The sequence below is a fragment of the Meleagris gallopavo genome, chromosome 10 (genome assembly GCF_000146605.3).
Source record: "Meleagris gallopavo isolate NT-WF06-2002-E0010 breed Aviagen turkey brand Nicholas breeding stock chromosome 10, Turkey_5.1, whole genome shotgun sequence".
Lineage (NCBI taxonomy): Eukaryota > Metazoa > Chordata > Aves > Galliformes > Phasianidae > Meleagris > Meleagris gallopavo.
The window spans coordinates 22,420,994-22,431,071 of record NC_015020.2 but is presented as its reverse complement, the minus strand read 5'-3'; positions in this window follow the sequence as shown (position 1 = coordinate 22,431,071).

Below are 10,078 nucleotides of genomic sequence, written 5' to 3'. Positions count from 1 at the left end.
GGGGAAGCAGGGAGAGGGAATGCTTTTACTGTGTAAAGCCATTATTTTCTGTGTCTCATTAAATGTCTTCTAATCCATGTGCAGGGGCAAATCCCTCCTCTGTCAGCTCCTGCCCAGGCTTTTCTCTGCCCATTTTGCCATGCAGTAACAAGGAACTTAGTATCTGCCACCATCAGAGACAAAGAAAATGTTTTACACAGTATCATTCCATACCATAGGCGTTCTTACAGGAAGGGATTCTGTAGTATTCTGAAGAAGAGAGAAAATTAGTTAAATTAAAAATGAATCTGGGGAGCAGAGCTAACCAAGCCTTGCCTTGGTCATCTCAAGTCTGTGAGAGTTCTCTGATGTCTATGGAAAGATAATCTCCTACTCAGGTCCTTTCTCCAATCTTTTCCCTGCTCAACTGCCAGTTTTCATAAAGAACAAGTAGGAGCATAATATCCTCTGTCAAATTTGCCTGGCATTTTCTCCGTACACAGAAAAATCATTTCTGCACACCTGAGTGTTCCTGGGCATTCCGGAGAAAGGCATGTTGCTCTCATGAGGGTAACTGATTGATGAGGAAAATGGTTTGTTTTATGAAGTGGTCATGAATCAGAGACATGTAGTGATCAGCACAAACCTGGGTATGTCAAGCCACCTGCAGCCAAGGCTGCCAAGGTATTTCATCCATATCATGACCCTTGCTTGCACAGATTGCAAAACAGAATAAAAGCCTCTACACTGATTTTAATCCATTTAAGGCAGCATGATGACAAAGCATTATTTAAAATGATATCATTACATATGTCCATTTAAACAAATGCATTTGAACCACCAGATCTAATTTTTCCAATCTATCAACACATCAGTGGAAGAAAAGGCTCTGCTGGCCAGCAAATGCACCATCTGCAGAGGAATCAGCAGTGTGCAGTGAATCCAAATTAATCCTGGGTTTCCCACATATGTTGGAAGGTCAAATTTACTGTAAAATGGAAGCAATGTGCCTGAAGCAAATCATTTGTTTACCCACTGTTGGGGACCTTAATCATTGTTTAAATTATAACTGTTGTTGCACATCAGGCATGTCGGTGGCAGAGGGATGGTGTAAATCAATATGTCATCTTTTTCTGAGAGAAATGAGACTGTACACCTGTAAACTGGTTATTTGTCACATGAGCGTGACAAATGCAACCTTTAGCCAGAGCAGTTTAGGTCAGTAGCTGTTTGGCCACTGCCACAGGTAGGAGTTGAGTCATGGATTCTGTGAGTGGACTCTTTAATAGATACTACAAAAAGTTCCAAAGAGATATAACTCAAAATCAATGAGGCAGACGTTAAATTTGGGCTATCTTGTTTCCTATGATGTGTGGCTACAAAGCGTCACCAGTATTTCGTATTTGTTGGAGGAGCCTCACCACTTGTAAAGTGTAATGCAGTAATTGCCCTCCATTTTCTGTTGCGCAATGACTTTTTAGAGTCATCGTTCTTGACGTAAGTTAATGTGAAAAAGAAAACCAAAACACTTCCTCACTTGCCTCTAACAATGAAAAAAGCTAATAAACTAAATTTACCATTTAAGTCCAGTGGGATTTAAACTGCTGATGATAATATTAAATCCTGAGAAATGTAGAATTTCCAATAGAATCTGGCAACCTCTGGCAGAACCTCCTTTTTATAATGAAGTGCGTGCATTTTGTATAGTTGGATGGTGATCCTAATCAGAGAACTGAGATCTGTGCACTCTGGTTTTGATCATTATTACCAAGATTAAATAGGCATAGAGCCAAGACGTTGCAATGTACTAACCTAGGAACTGGGGAGGAGGGAGTAGAAGGTGAGGGATTATTTATTGGTCGGATAAATGGGGTTAGCAGTTACTGAATGTAACAGAGACTTATTTTCCTGAAGTCAGTGACCATTAAAACAATGGGGCTCATGAATGAAGAATGTCTGTCAATTTAAAAAGCAAAAAATGTATCGTAAGTGAAAAACGCGGCCAAAATGAAGCCCTCTGGCCCTGAAGTATTTTCCAGTTTGCGGATTCCTAAAAAATGATTGAGTGGAAATGCAGACTTTTGGATAGCAAAGGTATGTCTACAAGTAATTGGCTTTCTGTAAGGTGTGTTTTACAGCAGCACTGCAAGTACCTAACCGTACCATTTCTCAGACCGTGGACACAAAGTCATCGGTCTTTTTCTTTTGCAGGTGGCAGTAGGTTTGTACATAGGAGTTATTCAGCAGTAGGCAAAAGAATTACTTTTCATTTTTTAAGAACACAGAAACCCATCACATATGCTCATAAGCTTCGCTTTCACCAAGATCATTAAATCCAAATAGAAATTCCCTCCTCAGTGCAGCACTGTGCTGCTTCCCATCAACTCATCACCTCGGAGAGGCGTGCAGGTTCCCTGCGTAGGTAAAGCTGGAATGGTGACATCTGCTCCTGTTCTATAATTTGAGTCCTAGAGTTCTGGCAGTTTCTTTAAGGAAAATAATTTTGCAGGTTGGGTTTTTTTGATTTTTTGTTTTGGTTTGTTTTTAATTGAAAAAGTCTGAAGCTTTCATTTCTGTATCCATTCAAAGGAGGAAAAAAGTCCTCAAAACTATCCCCAAAAATGCTCTGTGGTGTGTTAGACCACTCTGTGGAGTGGTTAGAAGGAACAGGGGTTAATCTTCTTAAGATTCTGGCTTACTCTGATGCAGATGTTAACAAAAGCTAATGGGAATGTTGTGTGTTACTTGGGGACAGTCTAAAATACGCTCATACAACGTGTGCACAGGAAATCTAACAGTTGGCTTTAAGTCACCCTTTGCAGACTGTTCCACTTTGTTTTGAAAGCAGAGCCGGTAATCAGTGCTCCCAGGGTATCCTGTGCCCAAGAGACATCTTTTCAGTTCATGCTGCCTCTCTGCTCTTCTGCTCGCAGGTTGCTCACCCATTTCAACTGACCTGGTGCTGAAACAACTCTCTGATATTTTAATTTGAACCTAAGTACACTGCCGTGCTCAGGTGATCAGTAAGGAAAGGAATACGCTCATCCTAAAGGGAAGACATTGTGATTTCTGTGCCACCACACAGCTGTTAAGCAGCAGCCGGTGAGTCGTGTGTCAGAGAGAGCTAAGGGTAGATAGGGCAGATTTTGGCTTGAAAACAAAGCGTGTCAGGTTGTCTGAAATACTCAGTCTGCTTGACTCAGGAGAGGAATGGTGTCTAAAGGTTTGATTTTTCAGAGGTGCCAAGTGCTCAGCACCCTTAGAAATGGGCTACTCATAAAGAGTAAATAAAGATAAAGTTGTGTATGGGAACTGCTGAGTCACGGCCTGAACCACTGATTGATCACCTGAGAAAAGGTCTGGGTCAGCCCTGGAAGCACAGGTGAAGGAAATTCACCTGTGGGACCAGTAGGGGTGGAGCTTGGCTGCACCTGTCTCAGACTTCATTTAAGGGCTGACTGGCCCTGGGGAAAAATCTTCTTCTGGAGCTGCCTCCTTGGTGAAGTTTCCCTCTGTGAATCTGGAATCTTCTGATACAGGTGAGCAATCTTCTTCCATTCCGTTATAGCACCTTTCTATCACGGTGGTCCTTCCATCATCACACCTCTGTTGTAATGCCTTTCCCATTGTGCTGATCTATTCAATTGCTACAGGTGTGAAAACTGTCCTGCTTTCAGCTGAATTTAGTGATTTGTGGCAAGTAGCGTTAAACAGAAACATCAGGATTTCCAGAATTGGAGAGCAAAAATAAAAATATAAACTGCAGTTACCTGGAAGTTTAAAGAAAAATGTGTTACAGGTGAAGTTCAAATTGTGGGGTTTGTAGACATCTATGTTCTTGGTGCAACAAGTTCTGCTCTCTGTAGAATGGCTATTTCCCAGGTAGAGTAAATCTTTGCTGCTGGCTGAGATGAGAGCTGCTGCAGGAGCATTTCAGTTTGTCTTTCTGGGATGTGGTGGCTACAGATTACCTTCCAGTGAGCTCTCTCTGTGCCCAGTCCCTGCTGGATATCTCAGCACTACGAAGTGCTCATGTTGTGCTGAGTTATGTAAGAACACGTTCTTGCTTGAAGTTGGTGAATTTCCTAGAGGAGAGCTAAGGTTATCCAGCAGGGTTATTCAGTCCTCCTGTCTCAAGTATACTTACCATTTTGACTTTATGTCCTATCCTCCTTCTTAAGTAATGATGTAGTCTGAGGCTACTGTCACACCTGCCCCATTAGAAGTTTCCAGTTGATGTTTTTCTCCAAATCTGAAAGGACTTGTTGCCTGTCCCAGAGCCCTTCCTGTTTCTTATGGTCACTGAGAAATGGCTGCCAACCTGAAACAGGAAAACCTCCCCAATAGAGCTTTCCTCACAGTGTAGTACTTCAGTCAATCATTCTGGGAGAGACAAGGTATTGTAATGGAGTCTTTGCTTGCTAGGAGGAACCTAAAAGCCTGATTTTGAATATTAATGAATTGATCCTGAACAGAGGAATTCCTTTTTAGTGTCTCTGTTTGGCAATGCAACTTGATTTTCTTTGGTCTGTTATTCACTTCTGACCATTCTATATAGATAGGTTTGGGGTACAGCTGTGCCCCAAAAGCACAGAAGCTTGTGTAGCAAGAAGGCTACAAGCCAGCTTCCATGGCCAGTGTGTCTAAAGCACTGACTTTAATCTCTGCAATCTGAGAGTGAACCTGGGTTAACCCTGTGGTGGGTGGAGAAGAATGTGGTTGAAACTGTGTCAGAAATCATTTTCAGGTCCTGCATTAACAAATGTGTACAAGCCAAGGTGGAGCTTGCAGTGTTCTGCTCCCATGCAGACAAGTCTTGTTTGACAGAGGCATTCACTGTTGTAATTTGAGGTTAGTGGATTTATGGGAAAGGAATTAAGGTGCTCATAAAACAGGACTTAACCCATAGTTACCCATCTGCAACAGTGCAAGCAGACTGTTTCTGTTTATTCTTCTGGAAATGAGTTCAGTGAATTCACTTAAATAACATAGGCCAGATGAAAGGTTAAATACATATAGCCTGCGGAGCTGCTGACCTCCAAGACTTTGGACTTGTTGAGCCTAGATGAGATCCATAGACTACCTGAGACTATTAGCAACAACTTCTGCTCCAACTGGCAGTTAAGACACCAAAATGACCAAGTAGCCTGGTGAAATATAGTGCAGTCATCCCCTAAAGATGAAGAGGTGGAAACACACTGAGCAGATTAGAAGGCTTGTCTGGCACTGAGTCTGAATCAAAAAGTGAATTCAGCTTTTAAATCTGGAACACGTGGCCTCTGTCTTGATGCTATGCAGACTGACACTTGAAGAGCATCACCATGGCAGAGTCTACATTACCTTTTTAAATATAAAATATATATAATAAACGTAGAAAACCAAAAGGATTTCCAGAGATTTGTAATGCGTTACTGTGTTCACAACAGGCTTCAAAAATAGGTATGAATTTCCTTCCAATGGAGGGAGACCAAAAGAAAGCCTACAGGCTTAGTTAGCATTGTTGATCTTCCTGGGCTGTGATAAGTGTTCCAAGAGGCCTAGTTTTTAAATGCTATGAAGAAGAGGCAGCTTAAAGGTTTTTCACTCTGCTCATCACTCAGATAAGCAGTGTATTCTTAAGACTATGCTGACCAACCTGTGTGTTAACCTTCATACCCACATAATGAACCACCTTCCCTGTAGAAGGGCTGCAGGTGTGGGATATGTCCTGGTTGCTCAGAAACAGATCGCGCAAGGATCACAGCTTCCTAAACTTTCTCTCCCATGGGCTCTGGTGGGAAGGTGAGACTTTAGTCCTTCCTGAACATTACTGGGCTGACAGGAAGCACCGTACCCAAGGAATGTATTGATCTCCATCAGTGCTTGCCACTTGGCTCACTGTTCAGCTGTGTGTGCTGTCTCTGCTGCCGCAGGTGTGCTAAGAGTAGATCAAGGAAAAAAGTATTTAAAAATAGCCTTGCATAACAGCTCTGGACTCAGGATCTTAACAACTTTGTAAAAGCTTGTTGCTGGTGTTGTAAAACTCTAATGCACAAGTTTGTTCCACATAAGAACATGACTGTAAGTTTTTAGCTCCAGATGCCAAAGAGCGAGTCCAGCCTGTTTAAAATGTGTTAAGCTGCAACATGCTACATAAGTTAATACCAGCCTTCTACTTTTTACCTGTTCTGCTTGGGTCTGTGCCAGTGCCAGTCACTTACATACCCCTTTACCTTGATTCACTGGAGGAGATGGGGCTGCCAAGTCAGATATTTACCTTGGGAACACACGTTCTTATCCTGTAACATTTCATCGGGCACAGCTAAAGAAAAGATTTATGGACTTTGTAGCACTGAGGTTGTTTAAGCCAAAAATAATGTAAAGACATACAGTGCTTGTTTCAAAAAAGTTTGTAATTAAGAGCCCATACTTTGCTCTGATTTACAATGTAAGCTTGGTATCCAATTAGCAATAATAGTGTTCTTTTAACTAAAACACGTATCCTTCCAGAATTATGCAGACTTTCCAATTACTGTGCTATGATGAAATTATAGCTAGAGACTCATAAAGTTGTGCATAGTTTATAAATGCAATATATTTTTAACTACCTTGCGGTACAGTGCATACGAGCAAGGCTCATATGTTCTCTATGTTATGGAGCCTTGTTAAAAAACATGTATAAGGTTATTGAAAAAGTATGTCAAATAATATTTATTACTACCATTGTGATAGGCGGTTACTGTTTGTTCTGATTAACACTTCTGGTCAGATGCAGCATGACCAAGTGACTCAAAATCTCTAAAATTCTAGAAGTTGTTCAGAAATTCGTCCCTAAACCATGTGGAAATATAAGCCCTTCAAGGCTTACTGTTTGATACCTTTTTAATGTTATACCATCCCCTTCATTTTACATAAAAAGAGAAAAATTACTGCTCGTTTTTGAAAGCAATTTGGAATTTCAGCACAGGACAGCCTTTGGTTTCTGTCCAGCCGCCGGCAGAGGTCAGAGAGGAACTCCTTGATTTGCTCTTAGCAACTCCTTTCTATCTGTGACATTCTGGCACTTCTGCGGAGGGTTATTGATGAGAAAACGATTTCTTCTACCGGGCTGGATGACTGATTAAGGTTTGCTGAACACTGTGAAAGTGTTAGCAACTCTTAATAAGATGACTAAGCAGGCTGCTCTGGGGCTTTTGCAATTTATTTATTATTATTTATTGCTCAGTTGGCTGAGGTCTGTTAGTCCCAGAATGAAGCTTCCATTCAGCTTGCAGAAAGCATGCTGGGGACACAGCATGAGTAAGGAGGCTAACAGGAGGGCGTGTATTTACCCAAGAGAAATAGGACGTCTATGTGTATTAGCCTCCTGTGCAAACTTGAGTTTGTTATTACTGTCCTTTAAAACACTATTTCAACTTCGCAAAAGCCTTGTGAACTCTGAGGTGAGAGTGGACAAGATTCTATGGGAGTGACTCAGGCTGTTGTCATCCCCAGTCATCGTGTGACCTGCCCAAGCTCACCCTGCTTCTCTCCATCCTCTGATGTAAAACAGACTCTGTGTCATGTCTTGGAAAGGAGGCATTCAGCTCTGGGGGGGGAAAAGGAGAAACTGATGATCAGAAGGTGATAGTGTGTCACCCTCTACCTCCCCTATCCCTAAAGAAAGAAGGAAGAGAAACTGGCTTGGGCTAGCTATGTGCCTTTAATGTGTAATGAGAGATTAGAGTGAAGTGATAAACTGTGTAATCTTTGAATCTCCTGAGAGCTTGCTCTTTCCTTATGGTTGTCCATATTTTTACAATTCTTCTGGCCTTATAAACAAGGCTTCTACTTCAGTATGAGTCATTTAGGGGCACAGCTTGGGTTCTTCGATTTTTGAGGCTATTTTAATTTTTCAGGCTATTCATTGTCTACACTTGCTTTGTTTCATTTGGTCTGGTTTTCCTTCGAGCTCTCAGTACTATATAATATAGAAGTATTCAGAGCTTTATAAATTATGGCCCAAGATGCCTTGGGGGGACACGATAGTGAGTTCAGGCACTGTGCCTGCATGCAGTGTCTCTGATGGACTGCTGCAAGAGGAAAGAGGCTGAGAATCATTACAACTTGAGGTAGCTTGATGGCCAGTGGCAGTCTGCATTCAGGCAATAAATCTGTCCTCTCTGGACGTGAATGCTGCCAAACTGCTCTGGTACACCCACCTGAGTTGTAGGGCTGGTAGATGTTAAAAATTTGTGGCGTTCTGGGGCAACCTTAAGAATTGTCCCTGTTCCAGAGGTGTGCCTTAACCCTGGGAGTTGCTGTCTCCACAGCCATCCAGTGAAGTGTCTACAAATGATAGCCAAAGTCCCAGTTGTTACCATTGGCACTGCTCACTCACTGCTTTGCTGCCTCTAAAACCACCCCAGCATTTGTCTCTGACTCTTCCCGCAGATTTGACTCAACCAAGAAGTGGGTCCAAGTTGAGAAGAACGTGCTTGGCTCATGGCTGTTCTACTGTGAACGGGCCCCTGTCTCATCTTGCCAGTTTTAAGTTGCCCAGTGTACTAGAATCATGCAGTGTAAGCAGAATGGAGGAGAGGCAGAGCAGTAAGTACCAGGGGAGCAGTCAAGACAAGGCAAAGGCAGATTTAGGGTAGGTCGGATTCTGGCTACTTGGTGATGTGTCCAACAGCTGTGGAGAACAATAATGGAAGGATAAAAGAAAGATCCGTGGGAAGATGGTGTGTATAAACTGGGATGTTAGAACTATACTGGTTCCCATTCAACTGTCTGTTGAAAACCTCAATGAAACAAGAAAGCCCCTCACTTCAAAGGACTGACGTCAGCTGAGGAGCTGTGCTCTGTGGCCTGTATCTGGAGGCACTGCAAAGGCTTACAGAGCATCCTTGCAGCTGGTAATATGTCTGTAGCTAATAGTATGGAAGCACTTTTGTGTTTGTGTGTTGCAAATATTTACAGATTAAATCATGGTAATTAGGAATAATTAGAGTGGAATGTACCTTGTATTCACAGTGCCAGGAGCTAGGTCCATATCATAAACAGTGAGTTTATTTCCATTCCAACTCTGCAGCACAAGACATGGAGTCTCTGGTGCTTTACCGTGGTAGTGCTCGGCTCTGGCACACAGCACCATGGTGCAGGTGGTGGAAATCCATGCTGTGGCCTTAACACCCAGGTGCAGCTCTGGGCCTGGCGCTGTAGGACTGCTGTCCATGCACAGGAGCACGTCTCAGCCAATGTCTGGGCATAGCCAACAGTTTGCCAGCATCATAGAACTACTGTTATCTCATAAAGGCATCATAACTTGTTGTTTATGAATGATTAAAAATGATTAAAAGTGATAGAGCACACAAACTGCTTTTTCATACTTTGTATTTAGCCCAAGGTATTTATTAACTTTCCAGTGTATTATTGCTTCACCTCACGTCTCATAAGCAGTATGAATCACTCCTCTGCCACACCACGTTAGTGCACTTTCGTTGCCATTGACTTTTCTGCTGTGTTGGTTATTTACGTGCTCAGTGATCTGTGGGACTTGCTGAGGGGGTTGGCACCACGTATGTTGTAGGCAGTCTCAGCATCTGTGGGAAGCTGTGTGCCAAGTCAGCCCAAGCTGAGCCTCTGGAGCCCTGCGGTACCTCGCCCCGAGGAGCGATGCCCTGGGGCCATGCAGCTGTGCCTACAGGCTGCCATTTAACAATGGAATAATCAAATGCAACTGCTGCTTAATACTGTACAGTACTGTTCTGGCCTGAGGAGCATATTGTCAACTCTTAATATTAGATGCGTTTTGAAATTGGACAGCGATGTGAGTAGGCTGCATAGTTTTAAAGTGAATCCAGTCTTTAGAGATAGTTGAAGCCTCCAACTACCATGAAATATGTTGTCACTTCAATTACAATTGCAAGTGCCTCTCTCTTATTTGTTTCCTGTAATACCAGACAGGCTAGGTAAATATAGATATATTTTTAATGAAGCACAATATAGTTTTTAAATGGCTTATATCAAGTTGTTTCCAATTTCTTGTAAACTCCTGATTTCTAAATATCCTGTTATTTGTTCCATATGTTTCACTGAAGTCATTGTTATCAGAACAGCAGAAAAAACATAAATAACT